Consider the following 15,300-nt stretch of genomic DNA (forward strand, 5'->3'; position numbering starts at 1 on the left):
GAGTAAAAGAAGAGCACTGTTGAAAATGAACCTGTGAACGCTCTAAACTAAGGATTGTAGCGTTTGCCTCTAAGCTGAGCACCTTGAATTGATGCCCTTTGTATTTTTCTATTTTCTCTGGCCAGCTTATGGAATGAATTACTATATAATGAGACCTTATATGATCCAGTGCACACGGGGAGATACTTTGCTCTTGACTCATTTTGTCCTGGCAGATATTGATGTGGACATTTTGCTTCACATTAACCTCCACCTTCATCCTCACATCACAATATTAATGACTCCATAATGCATAGACATAAATGAGTTATTTCATCCCATAAGCAGGGACTTTTCTTGCATATGCTCTTCATAACATAAATTATATTTTAAGGTCATTCTATACATTTACAATTTGTTGGGGTTATGAGAGGTTCAATCATACTGAAAAGTAACAGTTGTCTATTTTGGCATCAAGGACTGTGTATTATGATGTGGGGTGTATGTAAGAGGAAAATGTTACTCGCAACAAAGCTAAGAACATTGTCTACTGCATCTGATTTAATATATTATCTAGTAATATAGCTCTCATAAGCAAAATACATAAAAAATAATCACCATTCTGTATATTCACAGATATAAATGGTTGTTATTTTGCCCTTCTGGAATGCTCTTGTGGTAATTTAGTGCATGGAAGAGCGCAGGGTCTTTTTTTTTTAGTGCCCCCCTAAAATAATGCAAAACTGTGTCCCCACAACTAAAGCTATTTTAGAATAAACAAGAATGCCTACACCACTATTGCAGTATATTGCTATATAGCTTCCAAGTACCATATTTAAAGTAGTATTCTAAAGGTTTTGTGCCAGTTCCACTAACTTAATGTGTATGGAAAATCTGATTCATTGCTGATTGAAGTGATAGGCTAAAATACTGATATGACCTTTTCTGAAGTTCTGCATGTGTTCCAATACTCACTTATATTTATAAGTAATTTCCATATAACTGCTCATTTTTAAGGTGATAAAAAATGGCTGAAATTCTATAGCAACAGGTGTAACCTTGAGTGTTTTCACAGCTAATGCAAGAGTTGTGCTAAGTTTGAACTCTTAGTGAACTGACATTTTGCAGGAAGTCTGAATTATTAAAACATGTGCACACATGATGTGCATGTTCTAGGGAGGGCTTTGTTTGGCACACCTCTATTACAGGAGTGAAAAGGCAATAATATTTGCTCACTGTTCGAAGAGTTATTTGAAATATCAGAAAAAAGGGTGTTTACCATGATACTAAAGTTTTTTTTTTTTTCACTGCTTATAAGCATGTGTACGTGTACTTGAAAACTCAGTTCATCCCAAGGGGAAGTCAGTGGGTGTGTTTTGCCTGTCACTTGCATCGAGGCATTATTAAACCTCTCAGGGCATCTGCTATATGAGCCTTTTCAAAATGGTTTTCTGCCTTGACTTCTGATAATCTTTTTTTATCAGCAAGCTTCCTTAAACTTTGTAAAAATGTTGTCAAACTTTGTTTTAGACATCTGGCAGTAACCTAAGTTTATTACCAAAAAAACAAAAACAAAACTAAAAACAATGTAAAGACAGTGAGACTTTTACAGTCATGTCAACTGCAAAACCAGATAAGACTACATACTCAGAATTGCATTCAACTAGACTTCCTTTTACAGCCATTTGCAAATTCTATAACTAGTAGAATACTTTATGCAGAGTTTACTATGGTTTAAAGTTTGAGCATAAATATTTTCACTAAAGGAGAAGCTCTTGATCAGGACATAATCATACTTAGATGATTTCCTAGTATGAAAAGCACCACTATCCTGACCACTCAGCTAATAATGTACCACTTAATGTTTGGACGTTTGCTGCAATGCATCATGACAAGGCATAAAAGCCCAGTTGATTATCTCTTAATGATTACTAATTATCCCAAAGGAGCCAATTAAACCATGAAAAAATAGGAGCAGAGGGCTACTGCAACAAGAGAGGGTTATTACCACACTTAATACTTTCCTAAATATCAGATGCAGTTGGCAGCACTTCCCCAAACCCTACCAGCAGTATAATAAAACATCACAGTGCTAAGAATTTATATTACATGCTGAGCTATCTTTCTGAGTCAAAGCCTGGCCAGAAACATTAAGGCTATGTGGAATCGGTTAGACTTTTTCCCTGATTTTTTTCAGTTACAAACATTCTTTCAAGCACATATTTGAAATGTTCAGAGCAGAAAAACATCATCCATGCATAGCACAACAGCCCTTTTGTTTGTTAAGAACTAAAAGTTTGTTTTCCTACGATTATGATTTAAAAAATATCTTATCCATGCAGGTTATTCCAGGATCACAGAAAGGTCAAATCAAAGTCAAGGTGTTTTGATATGTGAAGCAACACCATGTTGTTTTAGATGAAAGCTTGATAAGACCCATGCATTATCCTATCTGACAGGCATGTTGGTGTGGTGAAATCATCTTGCTGTACCTGACAAATCGCTCAAGCTGAAATAAGAAGACAAGATGAGCTGAAACGTAAAAGGTCACTGGTAATCGATGCTAGATTTAAAGGATACATTTTTCTGCCCTTTTTGTTGTTTTTCCACATTTTGCATGCTTACAACACTAGGTTTTTAATAGGATGACTTTGAAATGGAAATGTATAGAAATATGATTGAAATATTATCAGAACTTTTTCAAGCATTTTGCATTTGGAGACTTAAAACTGATTAACTCGAATGCTTAAATGTTGTGGAGGTTGAAAGTATTGAACAGACCTGTGTAAATGTTTATCAACATGACAATCGATTGAAAATGGAGGGGGAAGCAGATAATTTTACAGAAGTACTTGCATGGATGTGTCAAAGCATTTTCAGTGTGTTCGCAGGAATGAGAAAGAGCTTTTTTGATGTGTTCAAGTGCCACAATAATTTAACAAGTAGTTTTGAGAATTAAAATATTGTTCTGAGAAAGTAACAAACCGACTGAGAAAAACTAAGTTAATCACCTAATTAGACAAGTAGTTTGTATGCCCATGTAAAACATAATCTTACTAAAATTACTAGTTCAATTTAGCAATACAGCACTAGTTGTTCCGTACCTGAACCAGAACATCGAGGTCATTATAGTTTCATGGTTAATTAGTTAAAAGCCATTAACTGAGGACAACATTTTAAAGTCAGTTATTAAGTGAGGTAGCAAACAATCATAATTAGTTATATTGATTATGAATTTTTAATATTTGTACTTTTTAGAGGCCAGATCACACAAATGCACTAACACACACACTCACTTTTTTTAAGTTTGAGTGGAGAGGCAATTTGCTTCAGGACCACAAAAGTCCGTGTCACACAGGCACAAAATCTCCTGAAATCAATTTCAGTTTATCTCCAAAAATGAACAAGACAGTGTGAAACAGATGAACTGGGACAAATGTCAACAACATATCAGGAAACCATTTTCATGGGGTTAAAGAAATAGCAAGAAAGGATGATAACTTTTTCTCATGTGGCAAATATGTAGTAGTGATGCCATAGCTGTAGTTTATATAGAACTACTGTACTAAAATACTACAAATTTCGTGTAATTGAGCAAAACCTGTTTCTGTTCTTTGTTCTGCCGCAGCCAATAACTCATCAGTCATCACAAATGCTTTTTATGTGTGCTTGTTCTTGGAAATTAGTCAGCCCATAAAAGCTGTGTGAAATTAGTTAAGCGATAGACATTCTTGTTTTTCATGGTCGCTTAAACAAATTAACAATTGTGCAAACATAATTTGTGCCAAACCTGATACAAAGGCTGCTGTCACAGTAAAATATGCTTACTGGTAATATTCTATGTTTGTTATTTTGTAATGTGTACCAAGACAGATGAACAATATTGCCAGGTGTAACACATCAGAAGAAATCAAACTATACACAATGTGTGTTGATGTGGCAATGAAATATGTGTTACAAATTAATTGCTTAAGTTTGACCTTCAATCTCTAGAGCCAAGAAAGAGGTCAACATAGAGAAAGGTGCTAATCTCTTAGACCAGGGATGGATGGAGGTTTTGGCCACTGTCAGAAAAAAGTTATATTCAGTTCTACCAGGAACAAATCTGTAGTCAGAATATCCAAGTTGGGTTTTTAAAGTGTTGATTTAGTTTAAAAAATGTCTTTATTTTAACTGAAGGAGGAAAATAATTTCATGTTGTTACAGCATCAGGAATGTATATTTGTACTGCCTGGTCCAATAGTAGCTTGATAAGCTAAATTAACAGACCATTGCTACACACCTTTCTGTTATACACACTGGGAATAGGAGGGTTCACCTATTTAACACCCAGTAATTTGTGTTTAATGAACCACCACATGTTTATTCACATTTTTTTTGTTTCTTTGTCATATATTCATATATATTGCATGCTATGCTCAGAACTGAAACTGTTACTTGCTTTCAGTGTTAACTGGTGATGGCAGCAGCATTGATTTTTTTTTTTTTTTTTCAAAAAAGATTAAACTGCACTTACTTGAAATGGATTATGTCTCAGAGAGGTTAACATACTTTTCCTGATGCTGTGGTAAATAGAAAGGGCACTTTACTGATTTTCTACCAAAAAAAATGAAGGAATTTGAAATATAGATAAAGTACTCAGAATACAAATATCTTTGCTCACAGCAGCACCTGTATATCAGCTGTGGTTGTCTTTTATTTCAGTGTTGCCTGCTGACAAGAACAGCCCTCAGAGAGAACAGCAGTGTTTGGTATTGATATTTTTGTCAACTTCTGACAATAGATCTTTTGAAGCTGACTTTATCAAATTGTAGGTTTCCTGATGGAGTTGAAGGGTTAACATTGCTCAGGTGAACTTTGTGACTTTCAATGCACTTCTTGGGAGATAAGTGGACATGGTGTGCTGCGTAGCAGATTACTCTGTAATCAATAGCTGTCTATTCATCTTTGAAGCGTAACATGCGTACTTTGGCATTTCACACAGACCATTCTGTAAAATACAATCAAACTCACTTTTTAGTTTGTCACCAATAAATTAGGATGTCATGGTCAGTTTTTCAGTCAGATATAATGTCAGCTGATCACTGTTCTCCTGAGTCCCTCCATTTTTGGGGGGTTATTTTTATCAGTTGGTCTTAAGAGAAGTTGTTCTTCAACAGTGTTTAGTTTTTTTGTTTGTTTTTTTTCTGTAAGAGCTGTACCAGAATGACGAATCTGTACATGCACACTGCACGGACAATAAAACATATAAAAAGCAGTTTATGAAGAGGAACAGTAAATACTAGAACCGTTATCTTTCATCAGAAAAAAATCTGGACTATTATAGAATCAGATTACATAAAAATGATTTTCAAATGCTAGATATATTCTGCAGAAACCGTCTGAAGTGCTGCATCACTTACCACAAGAGTAATTGCTAAGCAAACAGACGGATCAGCTCACTCATACCAGTTAGCCCCATCATGCTTGCACCTGCAGTACAACCTATCCCTTATTCCAGTCAACACCAGTGGACTGAGACTAAAAAAAAACTACATCACTGCAGCCAGAAAGAGAGAAATTATTCAGGTGTGTGATTTTTGTCTATTCTGTAGGCTACATTAGATTTAGGTGTGCTTCAAAAATACATCCAGTGCTAATGCGCTGACATGTCACATAACTAGATGAGGCAAGACGAGCTAAAATATGGCACTTAAGAGTAGCAGAAATGAAGGAAACAAGCAGTGAAGTAAATCCAGTTAAAAAATCCCTACTACACAAGAGATTTATGTTTCTTTTATTTACATGATTGAATAAAGCACCATTTACTTAACAATAATGAAACTGTTAATTTGTCTTGTATTGATTTGAAGTGACCAAATAAGATTACTAAAACCACTGTAATCATGTTTTATCATCACCAGAAATTATGCGCTATATCTAAATATGATTGGACAATAATAAGAGCAGTCTTTAGAGTCTTAACCAATAATGCGAACCAACATAATTTAAGGAGATCACAATAGTTCCCGCACTGGTAGTTTCTTCACAGACTATTAAGCCACAAGCTTCTTCTGGCAAAGCTTTAAGAGGCACACTGATTAGGTAAGTGATCAGAATAATGTTTTTGTAGTGGGGAATGTTTCCACAAGATTATATGGAACCCCTGGAGATGATGGTGCAGAGAAGGATTTCACATCAACTTAAGAAAATTATGGGCAACCCTGACCATCCTCTTCATGAGGCTGTCATTGAAAAGCAGTGTCTTTAGTTGGAGGCTTCTTCAAATTCTCTGCAATACACATCGCTACAGGAGTGCTTTCCTGCCCACAGCCAACACCATCTACAGTAACTCTTCAATTAAATGAATTATTGATCCCTTTGAGATCAATAAAGTATTTTTGAATTCAATTGATCCAGCAAAATTGTTATGATTGAGGGAAAAACAGGCCTGTGTGAAATCCGAACTGAAACAAATTGCACCAGTTAATTATGGTAGATTTTGATTGCCAATGATTGTGCAGGCCTTTTGGTTTTAAAAAAATATGAATTTTTACAACTAGTTTGCCAACTAGAATGTGGCACTGTTGAATCTGCTTGAAATTAAGCATCTGTGATCATTTTGTACCCTCTATTTGTTGAGCATGTCTTTTATTAAATAAAGCTAGGTCTGATCTTTTGTCATCTGAAAATACATTTCTGTACAACTTTTCCAGAGGTCAGTAATAGTTAATTATCTTTATTAATTACTAGGTATAATTATTGAGTAGATCAACAGTAAAAAATAAGCATTATTGCTACTCAAATTTTTAAGGTAATTAGTATTGCAATGCACCCAAGATTTGTGTGCGTTTCAGAGCTGTTGACATTAAATAATCTTTACTAAAAGTATTTGATTAAATTGTATCCAAACTGTTACCTCTACTTTCTGGGATAATTTGTTAAAGTTGTTTTATACAGTGAATGGGTAGACAGCTTTACAATTAATATCACACTGAGATTTATCAGTATTAAAATGAACTTTTACCAATTTCAGTCAAACTGTCAGTAAGGTAAAATTTTGCTATAGAATATTTTACTGAGCACTACTTCTCTAATTTCATTACTTTTTAGCATTTTAAATTAGCTCCAAACCAGGCAAGCTTTGTCTAATGCAATCTCAATGGCAATACATAAGATAAGTGAAACGGATTTAATTGATTGTATCTACAAACCGCATAACATCGTATTCACTTCTTTAATACTTGAAATATTTCTAGTAGCTCCTGAAAGCATTCAAAAATGAAGTTTTGTCAATTGTCCTGGATTTATCTTTTTCAAAACCTGATATAAAGTCACAGAAAGAGAAAGATATAAGCAGGGTTTTAAGGTTACATGAGCCTACACCGGACATGCACCAATCTCAAAAAACAGAATTTGTCCATGGGGTTGTTAACTTCATGAGCTTATAACTATGACTCAGCTATCGCTTTGGAACGGCTATATTACCAAAATGCTATCCAGGGACTTGTATCTTTTCAAAAATATGGATAGACTTTGCCACCAGAAATTGCAAAGTCTATCCATAAATGGTCAAGTTCATAAACTATTATGTTCACTGATAAAAACAAAGAGAAACCCTGTTAAAATAAATATACAGTTCATTTGATTTCCTGCTGTTGCCTTTCCCAGGAACTTTAGGGGAACACTTTTATAGTTCAAGTTTAATTTGAGGATATGTTTCATGCCAGTCTGTAATTGGCTCAGTCAATAACTAATTTCAGAGAAATATCAAATGCAACGCTCTGATGAATAACCCAAAGTTGTTCTCAGAAACTATAATATATTCAGAAACCAAATTGTGTTTCTTCTATGATGGCTGCAAGACAAAACAGAGGATTTTAATCACAGTGTTTGAAAGTTTCTTCACAAATAAGATTAAATGATAATTATATTGCCAGGTGAAACAGAAAACGTTTGTCATTGCCTTATTTCCAACAATTGGCAAACTAGATAAATAAATGAATCACTCAGGAATAGGAGTACCACCTGCAACAGGCAAGACAAGCTTTTGATATACTTTTATCCTGTGCCTCTCTTTTAAGAATGTGCAAATATGATACTCGCTCTGTAAGACCTGAGAACTGAAGATAGGCCCACAAGACAAGTCAACATAAGGCAGCCTGAATATGCCAGTCAAGGGAATGCATGAGAATAAATAGCAGCATCAGAGTGGGGAAAATAGGACAGACCCACGTTCTGCTAACGGCCCACCTCTGTGGAAATCAAATGTAAACAGATGAAGTACAGCCCAGTTGTGAAACCGACTGCCGGAACGGCATGCAACGTGCATATTAGGTTAAAGTTGAGATCTCTTGTTTTTGGGCATAACAAAAGGCAGATGGTGGTTCAATATTTAGATTTAAAAAACCTTAACAAGCTTAGACTAAATTGTTATAATTAGGGTCTGCCATAGCAATGCATGGAAGGCACCTATTGTTCTACACCTCAAAACAATTGCTGCTTCCTTTCACCATTAATGCAGCTCGTAGCACTGCATTACGAGCTGCATTAATGCTGAGGAGTGAGTGAACTACCTTGACGGAACACTTAATACAGACAAGACAGCAGAAGAGGAGAGGAAGTAAGTTCCTATGACTCATGAAACTTGATGCTCGTGACAATCATTTTGGGCTGTCAAAATATGAGCAACACGTATCTTACAAAGTAAAAGCCTTCACATTTTTTAAAGCAGGTAATTGCTGTTTTGGGCATTGTATGACTGGTTTTACCCAACTGCTACATAAGGGATTAGCGAAGCCTTTCAAAATGAAGCTTACTGAAAATGTCAAAATAAAAGCCTCATTATTCCTCACAGGTTGGGAGAGGAACTGTGTGGCACTTCGATAGGAACGACGTGCCATGAAGTAAACATCTGATTTTTACTTTTGCAAAATTTACCAACTGTAAGTTGCTTGTGTCTAAGCAAAAAAGCAGTATTTCAAAAGAGCTTCTGTTTTATGAACAATAATGTTACTTGCTATTAATTTGGTGTTAAGAGATGAGCGTTTTTTTCTGGTATTGAACTGCCACGAAGTATAACTCAGATTTTTACTTTTGTGTTGAATATCTGTTTTCTAATTTACCACCAATTACAAAAAAACATTTTCACTTTTCTTGCTAAAATTTACCAACTGCACAATCCTTGTTAATTAGTATAAGATAAGTAGCATTTCAAAAGAGCAAAAGAAATTGTTTTTTGAACAATAACAATATTTGTTGTTAATCTGTTGCTAAGAGACGAGTTTTCTGGTAAAGTGACAAAGTAAAACTCTGATTTTTATTTTTGCAAAAGTAAAAATCAGAAGGCAGTGCATTAACATTAGCACAAACATTTCCCTGTTAAAAATAAGATTTTTAGCTATTTTTTATTTTATTATCCATGTTTAGCACACTGAATGGAGGAAGTCAATGTAAGACAACATGCCAGTTATTCCCCACATGCCACTAGCAGCATTTAGGCTAACATTAGCATTTTGGCTAGTCCTATCTTATACACTAATTTTAACATACTGAATGGAATAATAGCTTACCTTAGTGCAGAGGTTCCCAAACTGTGGGGCGCGCCCTATGGGGGGGCTTGGGGGGTAGGCCACATGCCATTGCAGGGGGACGCGGGAAACCGTCTGGATGGAAAAAAAAAAAAAAAAAAAACATGAACGCTGTATGCGCTGGATTTTTCTCTGTTATTCCTATGTCAATTTGATACAGTAGGGGCTTCCGGACTTCCCATATCGGGGTCCTCCATCACTTATATCAGAAGTTAAAACTGTTTAATCCGTTGTTAACATGTCGTAATCCGTTTTTCCGAGATGCTTTTAAACGCAACATGAGCACTATTACGCTCGCGCTGGGTTTACACATGTTCGGCAGTGAAGGAGACCTGCTGCTGCTGTGCAGAGCTCTGCAGGTGTGTTAGGATCATGGCAGCAAACCAGCAAAACGCAAAGAACTTTTCTCAGTTTTTCCCCCAAACTAAAACTGTTGAGTAAAGCTGTTGGATGCAGGTAAAGTTAGCTAAAAGATGACTAGCTAGCTAATATCAATACAGCACCTTAAACTTGTTAACAAGTAGCTTGTAGGCTACTGATGTTGTCTATGTTCAGCTACGATTCATCCCCCCCCCCCCCCCCAAAAAAAAAAGCTTGGGAACCACTGCCTTAGTGTAACCGGTCCGGGGGTAACGCCAGCCGAACCACACTGCGTTGTGAATTAGACACCTCAAGAGTTGCAGGTTAGCATTCTCTGTAGAGAATGGAATTTAACATTTCAGCAGAATAGAAAATGGTCAGCCGACATCAGTCCACCTTCCTCCATAACATCAAGGAACGGTCTGGTCTTATATGACGGCATTATGTGCTAATAAATAATTATGTTACATATTAAAACAAATAATTAAAAAACACAAATCATTGGCTGACCTCTAACCAATAATCAAAAGGCATAACAATTTGTATATTGTGAAAATAAAATATATAAAATTCCAAAAATGAGCAGGAAAGCACAATAAAAAAAAACAGATAGGCACAACATACTTACACAGAATGGAACATTTCAACCGCACAGAAAATGTTCAGTCAACATCAGTCCACCTGCCCATAACAAAGATAAAAGATCACAAAAATCCTGCTGCACAGCGTGGGAAGAGCACGCTGCATAGCTCACACATATGCTGCAACTCTAAGGTCCGACACTCGACAAAACTTTCCATCCTCTGCCAATAAAAACTGAAATGAATATTACACAAACACGCTAGCTAAAAGATAGTGAAGCATTTTGTCATCTACAGCAACTTTTAAATAGCATGTCGACAGAAACTCCGTGAGAAACTCGCCTTCCTCCAAACCATCCAGGAGCGGTCTGGAGAAGGAGAAAGCTTATTCTGGTGAAGGAGGAAGTGACGTCACGAGTTACGAACTTTCCCAAAATTATTACATACATTTTGTTTAAAATATATTTCAAGATAAAAATGAGAGCCAATTCAATTAAAACAAAATAAAAATAAAAATTAATAAAAAAAAATTAACATCTGAGGGATTTTTGGTAGAATGCATTGGGTTTTCTCTCTTCCATGCTACATTAGTATGGATGCTAATTGTTAGCATCAGAACGCTGGGTTCCAACCAACTGACTGGCCCATCTAAATTTCTTCAGACATTTTCCAGCTATATACCCTACTTTTTATGTCTTAGTTACAAAATGTAAAATAGCAATGTCTGGCCACCACGCAGAAACACAATGTTTTCAATAAATGCTTCAAAATTGGGATTAGGCAAAGTTGTATTTTCCTCTGAGCAGCCTTCATGTAACACACTTTCTTATCCCAAGTGTTCTGTTTTTAAATAAGCCTGTACATTAAAAACCAAACCATAACCACCTTAAATTTTTTTCACAAGCAAAACCTGACCCCTTTTTGTTTCACAACCAATTCAGTAATACAGCTCCCTTTCTCAGATTCATTTTAGGGAAAAAAATGCTAGTATTCTGCTTCACAATCACAGACCAATCACTCCCCAACATATCCTCATATCGTCCTCTGCCACCCTCCTTATGTCTAACTTTTACCTAATCATCATTCCTCATGATTTATGCTTCACCCGATTCCCTAAATCTGAGCCAATCAGTATAAGCATGAAGCTTGCAATGACTCATGCTGTGTCTGATTTGTCTTGGAGGTCGTAGCTCACATCTGGAGCTTAAGTCACATACCCAAGTAGATCACATTGTAGTTGCAAGTTGAAAAGAATCAATGGGATTTGCTCATTGTTGTTGTGCTAATTATTATTAGCACAGATACACAACAGTAGATTTATTTTATGCAAACAAATACCAAGTAAACATGTTCAAAAATAACTATTGCACAGTGCAGTCCTTTCATTACATCTATGGTGATAAGTTTTAGAATTTGTTATATACCCTCGGGTTTTTGAGGAATGGACATGATGTTATGATGAACAAAAATTTAGAAGGGAGTATATCCCCCACTTCAAGCACTGTTGATACATAAGCAAAATGCATGTTTTCGTCATCCTTTTGTTAGGTATTGCAAAATGTAGAAAGATTAGCTTAATTTCTGTTTTTTAATTTTTTATAGCTGCATTAAGGGCTTATGAAGAACATGTTTTTTGTTATTTGTTTTTTCAGTGTTTTTCTTCTAGTTCTAGTGGCCTTTAATTGAGAGTGGTCAGAAGAGAAAGTCAGTTGAGAGAGGGGGAAGGCATGCAGCAAAGGTCAACAGGTCAGTACTCGAACCTATGACGGCTGCCACGAGTACTGAGGCCTGCGTATATGGGTCGTGCACTTTACACCTGCACCACCAATGCATCCGAAGAATATGTTTTTGATACATTTGTTAAAACTCTCACTATATTGTGACAGTAAAAGACGAGACAAATAATATGATGTCAGCCATAATAAATTGGGGCCACTTTAGGATTTTTGAGCCTTGTTTAAACTGATACGTTTTGTGCTGTTCGTTATTGGCTTATAATGTTGTGTTAGTGCACAGAACCAATTGTGGGTCACACCTGTGAGAGGCAACAAAATAAATAAAAAAGACTTCAGTTGACAATGCAGTTGAATCCAATCAAGATGAAGAAACACAATCAACTATCACTGAAAAAAAGGAAACAATTGTAACATTATCTTGACATATTGTGGAAGAAGTTCATGGAGAACCCCAGCTGTGTAGATGATTGCAGTTCTTGATATGATGGAGCTGATTGCACAATTTGCCAAGAAGCCAGCTGCAGTGATTTTTTTTTTAAAGCATTGTGCTAATTTTAAATGTCATACAACCACTTACTAGATGACAGAAGTGCCTGTTTTGTGTGAACTTATACTGACTTGTATGTGGAAATCTCTGTGTAACACACAATACATAGAATACTGACACCTCAATCCAATAATTTCATCACATAAATCAGACTAATGCTTTGCAGCTTCCCTGTATTTTATATATGTCCTTCATAACATGACTAAACCTATTTGTACTTAAAAGTCTAAATATGGTAATATCTGAATTTTGGTTTATAGTCTAATGAAGTGTTCCAGGTTTTGTGTATGCCTCTTTTTCACCGATGTTATCAACTTTGGTCACACTTTGTGAAACCACTTCAGAATTGTGGAATCAATCAAACAATCAATCAAATTTTATTTGTATAGCACCTTTCAGCAGCAAGGCATTTCAAAGTGATTTACATCGTAAAAACACAAAAATACAAAATCATAGAACACACAGTCAACAACATTACATTTTGCACTTCAGATTATTGATTAATGTTTCTTGATTAAAAGCAACTCTAAACAGCTGGGTTTTAGTCTAAATTTACAGGAACTCAGTGTTTCAGCTGTTTCACAGTTTTCTGGAAGTTTGTTCCAGATTTGTGGTGCAAAGAAGCTGAATGTTGCATCTCCTCATTTGGTCCTGGTTCTGGGGATGCAGACCAGATCAGACCTGAGAGGTCTGAAAGGTTGATACAACAGCAGCAGGTCTTTAATGTATTGTGGTGCCAAGCCGTTCAGTGGTTTATAAACTAGCAACAGTACTTTATAGTTTATCCTCTGAACTGCAGGGAGCCAGTGCAAGGACTTTAGAACTGGGGTGACACGCTCTATCTTCTTGGTTTTAGTGAGAACACGTGCAGCAGCATTCTGGATTAGCTGCAGCTGTCTGATTTTTCTTTTTTTATGCAAACCTGCGACGACACTGATGCAGAAATCAATGCAACTAAAGATAAATGCATGGATGAGTTTCTCTAGTTCTTGCTGAGACACTAGTCCTCTAATCCTGGAAATGTTCTTCAGGTGTTAGAAGGCCAACTTTGTAACTGTCTTTATGTGGAAATATCTCCATGGGATTCCACATACATTTTAAACCTTAAAACACACCTCGTTTATGGTTAGCCACTAAACGAGCTGCCTATAAGCCTCTTGGGTTTCAACAGGCCCTCAGAGGTGATAACCTTTCTAGTGTCACCAGCTGCTGAAGGCAACACCAAAGCTGACCTTGTGCAACACTTTGAGCAAAAACAATAGCCATCCCCACAAAGCAAACAGAAGGATAAGACATTTAATGCTCTGGGGACCGCTGGTGTCCAGGTTCACTTTTCATTTCTTTCCCCATTCAGTTCTGTTTTTAGATTAAATAAAACAACAAGCTCTACAGAGGGCATTGTTATCTTTCTCTTTCTCCTTCATCTGATTCAGATTTGAAGTCAGCATTCTGAGACATATTCTTTCTCTACTTCTAATACATTTACCACAGAAGTAGCCAACATAGTCACTGAGTTAGTTTAATCTTATCTATAAGTCAGATAGATTTGACAGTTATTTGCCAATTCTGAGTGAATAAAAGGTGCTACATGTAACCCACAAGAAAGGTTACTTTAAATACCTTTAATAGTAGATGGCAAGTTAAGTTATTTTACTTTACTAATACCAACACTACAGAAGTATAAAGAAAGTTGGGCCTGATCAGGAGATTCTAAATTTGGGGAGAGCACACAATGTATTATTATAAAAAAGTAGAATTTAATATAAACAACATTTGGGGATCCACATTGTACAAATAAACAAAAATTGTTGTCTGTCAAATGTTCTTTCAAAGTTTGTTTAGCCTTTCCAATGTGTTTGTGAAATATTTTTTCAATGTTTCACGGCTGGTGACCAGTCGGGTCACCATCTACCGGTTCACTCGGTCCTCTGGGCTGGGGCTCGCTATCCAAGTTCTTGTGGGAGTGATCTTGATGTCTCTGGGCACGATGCTTCAAAAGTGCACCATAAAGAAAAAAAAAAACTGACCTGAGCAAAGCATCTTAAAATTCAGGATGCTAATATCAACAAAGCTTAAGTAACAATTAAAATTTCAATCTAAAAGTGCCAAAGTACATCTATAACACTAAATCTAACATTCAAAATGTGGATTAGAAACCCGCACTAGCTCTGACCTACAGAGAACAGAAAGTTCCTAACATTACAGCACCATGACATTAACAATGTTGAAATATTAAAACATGTACTAATAGAAAAAGAAGTAAATTTACATAGAAAAAAAACAACATACACAATAATAATGATATAAAGTTTACAATACAATTTTATTTTTTATTAAATTTGAACAGTTATTAGATATTTTAGCGAATTTATTGGGCCAACGGCTGAGCGCGTGCGATTACTCACCGATGCTTCAATGCTACACAACTAGAGGGGATTTTTTCCGGACGTCAGTTGTTAGAACAGAAGCTTTCTGAGATCTAATTAAAAAAAAAAACAGATTCACTATTTTGAATTATAAATTCTGCA

Source organism: Poecilia mexicana, unplaced genomic scaffold (genome assembly GCF_051168715.1).
Source record: "Poecilia mexicana isolate PSO_F unplaced genomic scaffold, ASM5116871v1 scaffold_9, whole genome shotgun sequence".
In the NCBI taxonomy this organism is placed as follows: Eukaryota; Metazoa; Chordata; class Actinopteri; order Cyprinodontiformes; family Poeciliidae; genus Poecilia; species Poecilia mexicana.